Source organism: Schistocerca piceifrons, unplaced genomic scaffold (assembly GCF_021461385.2).
Source record: "Schistocerca piceifrons isolate TAMUIC-IGC-003096 unplaced genomic scaffold, iqSchPice1.1 HiC_scaffold_1206, whole genome shotgun sequence".
In the NCBI taxonomy this organism is placed as follows: domain Eukaryota; kingdom Metazoa; phylum Arthropoda; class Insecta; order Orthoptera; family Acrididae; genus Schistocerca; species Schistocerca piceifrons.
In genome coordinates this window covers 7,501-12,500 of record NW_025727022.1, presented here as the reverse complement: position 1 = coordinate 12,500, position 5,000 = coordinate 7,501, and the positions used below count along the sequence as shown (strand labels likewise).

At 52.1% G+C, this 5,000-nt stretch overlaps 1 non-coding gene across 1 annotated transcript in view; it reads right to left on the bottom strand.

Moving 5' to 3' along the window:
- Positions 1-786, bottom strand: part of LOC124729361 — a 1,909-nt gene extending 1,123 nt beyond the window's left edge. The window contains exon 1 of the ribosomal RNA XR_007007634.1: positions 1-786. This exon is cut by the window's left edge and continues 1,123 nt beyond it. This is a non-coding gene — a ribosomal RNA (small subunit ribosomal RNA).
- Between the last annotated feature and the right edge of the window lie 4,214 nt (positions 787-5,000).

Genomic DNA, 5,000 nt, shown 5'->3' with positions numbered 1-5,000 from the left:
GGGGTCCGCCTCGGGACGCACGAGCACGCACGGGGCGGTCGCACGCCTTCGGCTCGCCCCACCGGCAGGACGTCCCACGATACATGCCAGTTAAACACCGACGGGCGGTGAACCAACAGCGTGGGACACAAATCCAACTACGAGCTTTTTAACCGCAACAACTTTAATATACGCTATTGGAGCTGGAATTACCGCGGCTGCTGGCACCAGACTTGCCCTCCAATAGATACTCGTTAAAGGATTTAAAGTGTACTCATTCCGATTACGGGGCCTCGGATGAGTCCCGTATCGTTATTTTTCGTCACTACCTCCCCGTGCCGGGAGTGGGTAATTTGCGCGCCTGCTGCCTTCCTTGGATGTGGTAGCCGTTTCTCAGGCTCCCTCTCCGGAATCGAACCCTGATTCCCCGTTACCCGTTACAACCATGGTAGGCGCAGAACCTACCATCGACAGTTGATAAGGCAGACATTTGAAAGATGCGTCGCCGGTACGAGGACCGTGCGATCAGCCCAAAGTTATTCAGAGTCACCAAGGCAAACGGACCGGACGAGCCGACCGATTGGTTTTGATCTAATAAAAGCGTCCCTTCCATCTCTGGTCGGGACTCTGTTTGCATGTATTAGCTCTAGAATTACCACAGTTATCCAAGTAACGTGGGTACGATCTAAGGAACCATAACTGATTTAATGAGCCATTCGCGGTTTCACCTTAATGCGGCTTGTACTGAGACATGCATGGCTTAATCTTTGAGACAAGCATATGACTACTGGCAGGATCAACCAGGGAGCTGCGTCAACTAGAGCTGAGCAGCCGGCCGCCCGGGAGTGTGTCCCGGGGGCCCGCGCGAACACGCAAGCGTCCGCTCAATCATTCTGCAAACAGGAGGAGGCTGAGCTCCCCTGCACAATACACCTCGAAACCCTCTCAGGTCCCGGCGGCGCGCAGCGCCGTCCCAAGTACTTGGTCGGGTTCGAGAGAGGCGCAATCGCCCGGAGTTAGGCGAGTAGACGCTTTCGGTGCGACCACCCGTGCTCCCAACTGAGCTTGCCGCTGCCGACAGAGGCCCGGGAGCGTGCTGTCGTGGCATTGCCGGCGGGAGACAACACGCGCCACCTACGGTGACCGGCAGCTCCAACGCCAGCGCCACAGAAGGACAAAAGCCCCACTTGGGTGCCGAAGCGAACTCTCCCAGCACAGCGCACGCGCCAACACATCCGCACAGCTGCGATACAAACCACCAGCGAGAACCGCTGGGGCGACCGAGCAGCAGACGGCGTCGCGGCGCCGAGCGCCGGGCGGCAGCGCATCCTCAACGCACACAGTCCTCAATCGGACCAGCACACTGAAGATGTCCACCGCGCTTCGCACCGGGCCCGCGAGGACCTACTTTGGCCGCACGGCGCCGCGCGCAGGGTGCGCCGGCGCGCAGCTGCGACGCCTGCCGCGTCCGTCGGCCGGCGCGCCTGCCACTGGCCGCCCCCACCAGCCGGCTGTAGCGCGTGCGCCCACGCACCGCGCGGCCAGCACGCCGGGAGGCGCCCCCTCACCGGCCGGGGACGGTCCCACCCAGCCACCGCCGCGTATCGCTTCACACCCAGATGCCGTTCAGTTTCGTCGGCATGGTGGGTATCGCTGGAACAACCGGTTAGTACCTCAACCTATCGTCGCCATCACCGATTCACCCCTAGCGAGAACAACCGCACCACAACAGGTTACCATTTGTTCATTTGCGTAACTTCACCAGAAAACGCAGGCGTCCATCGCCATTTGCAACTTCCACGATTATTGCATGCCTGTGTCAGGTGTCACGCCACACTACGTCTGCCCACATACACGCAACAAAATGTGCACGCCTAGACAATACGTGGAAGGTGGCCCCCGTACGTATGCGATGTCCATTGCTCGAACGACTGTCAACCGGCCTCTGTAGCATGTCGCAGATATGGAACGCGGTGCACCATGCCATCACGGTGTGTGAGGAGAGACGACTAGGTCCGAATACATCAACAGACAGCTCATGCTGATCGCCATCCACGGCGTCCGTTCCTCCCACACGTCTCTATGGCGTACCACACTGCAATCCAGCTCTCATAGGGAGACGACACGTAGCTGCGTGCACAATATTTGCACTGTATGGTCCGCCGTTTTTGGGCGCAGTCGTTGTACGGTCACACATGTGCCACGATGTATCATTCAGTACATAAGGACGAATGTGCAGTACAGATTGTGGTTTACGCGTACGACATTAGCGGACAGTTGACACAGGCCGCACCACAACGTAGCCTGAGTACGTCGCATGCGGAGGGCATTGAACATGCAAAGTTCTCACCAACCAGCTTGCGAAGGCAGGGGGCAAGGTGGGGACGTGGGGAGGGGCGGCATGTACGTCCTGCTGCCATCCACATTACAGTGTACAGCAGGAGCATGTGGAAAGTGAGCAAGACTTGCAAGGTGTTTAACATGAAGCGATACACAGGGGAGCGGGGAGTGCGAGTAGCGAACTATATTGCGAGGGTTGCGGGTGGGCAACACTACACTAATTGAACGAGTCGTATAACAATTACAGAGCAGGTTTAGGCGACAACGTGGGTTACGTTAGGCGACAACGTGGGTTACGTTAGGCGACAACGTGGGTTAGGTTAAGGCACGACGTGGGTTAGGTTAAGGCACGACGTGGGTTAGGTTAAGGCACGACGTGGGTTAGGTTAAGGCACGACATGGGTTAGGTTAAGGCACAACATGGGTTAGGTTAAGGCACAACATGGGTTAGGTTAAGGCACAACATGGGTTAGGTTAAGGCACAACATGGGTTAGGTTAAGGCACAACATGGGTTAGGTTAAGGCACAACATGGGTTAGGTTAAGGCACAACATGGGTTAGGTTAAGGCACAACATGGGTTAGGTTAAGGCACAACATGGGTTAGGTTAAGGCACAACATGGGTTAGGTTAAGGCACAACATGGGTTAGGTTAAGGCACAACATGGGTTAGGTTAAGGCACAACATGGGTTAGGTTAAGGCACAACATGGGTTAGGTTAAGGCACAACATGGGTTAGGTTAAGGCACAACATGGGTTAGGTTAAGGCACAACATGGGTTAGGTTAAGGCACAACATGGGTTAGGTTAAGGCACAACATAGGTTAGGTTAAGGCACAACATAGGTTAGGTTAAGGCACAACATGGGTTAGGTTAAGGCACAACATGGGTTAGGTTAAGGCACAACATGGGTTAGGTTAAGGCACAACATGGGTTAGGTTAAGGCACAACATGGGTTAGGTTAAGGCACAACATGGGTTAGGTTAAGGCACAACATGGGTTAGGTTAAGGCACAACATGGGTTAGGTTAAGGCACAACATGGGTTAGGTTAAGGCACAACATGGGTTAGGTTAAGGCACAACATGGGTTAGGTTAAGGCACAACATGGGTTAGGTTAAGGCACAACATGGGTTAGGTTAAGGCACAACATGGGTTAGGTTAAGGCACAACATGGGTTAGGTTAAGGCACAACATGGGTTAGGTTAAGGCACAACATGGGTTAGGTTAAGGCACAACATGGGTTAGGTTAAGGCACAACATGGGTTAGGTTAAGGCACAACATGGGTTAGGTTAAGGCACAACATGGGTTAGGTTAAGGCACAACATGGGTTAGGTTAAGGCACAACATGGGTTAGGTTAAGGCACAACATGGGTTAGGTTAAGGCACAACATGGGTTAGGTTAAGGCACAACATGGGTTAGGTTAAGGCACAACATGGGTTAGGTTAAGGCACAACATGGGTTAGGTTAAGGCACAACATGGGTTAGGTTAAGGCACAACATGGGTTAGGTTAAGGCACAACATGGGTTAGGTTAAGGCACAACATGGGTTAGGTTAAGGCACAACATAGGTTAGGTTAAGGCACAACATAGGTTAGGTTAAGGCACAACATAGGTTAGGTTAAGGCACAACATAGGTTAGGTTAAGGCACAACATGGGTTAGGTTAAGGCACAACATGGGTTAGGTTAAGGCACAACATGGGTTAGGTTAAGGCACAACATGGGTTAGGTTAAGGCACAACATGGGTTAGGTTAAGGCACAACATGGGTTAGGTTAAGGCACAACATGGGTTAGGTTAAGGCACAACATGGGTTAGGTTAAGGCACAACATGGGTTAGGTTAAGGCACAACATGGGTTAGGTTAAGGCACAACATGGGTTAGGTTAAGGCACAACATGGGTTAGGTTAAGGCACAACATGGGTTAGGTTAAGGCACAACATGGGTTAGGTTAAGGCACAACATGGGTTAGGTTAAGGCACAACATGGGTTAGGTTAAGGCACAACATGGGTTAGGTTAAGGCACAACATAGGTTAGGTTAAGGCACAACATAGGTTAGGTTAAGGCACAACATAGGTTAGGTTAAGGCACAACATAGGTTAGGTTAAGGCACAACATAGGTTAGGTTAAGGCACAACATAGGTTAGGTTAAGGCACAACATAGGTTAGGTTAAGGCACAACATAGGTTAGGTTAAGGCACAACATAGGTTAGGTTAAGGCACAACATAGGTTAGGTTAAGGTACAACATAGGTTAGGTTAAGGTACAACATAGGTTAGGTTAAGGTACAACATAGGTTAGGTTAAGGTACAACATAGGTTAGGTTAGGTTAGGTTACACGTTGTTGTAAGGAAAGGTGTAGGGGGGGGGGCGGGGGCGGCAGGTTCGTTGATAGTGATTATAGTAAGTGAATGCTTGTGACATGATCAGATTTGTCACGTCAGGATGCACCTTTGGCTTATTAGAGGCGGCGCTCCAATTCTATGCTTGTGTCAGACCTGTGTCTTTGACTCATGTCATTGTTTGTGCGCTGTGACAGGAGGTACTATTGTGATGTTGGGTGCACCGTTGTATAGGACATGTGTGGGTGTTGGTGCCTGATCTGCGCAATGGTGGATGTCGAAAGGGTGGGATATTGTATTTTCCGCATGGACCTCCTGGTCTGGTTGTGATAGTGTGGATT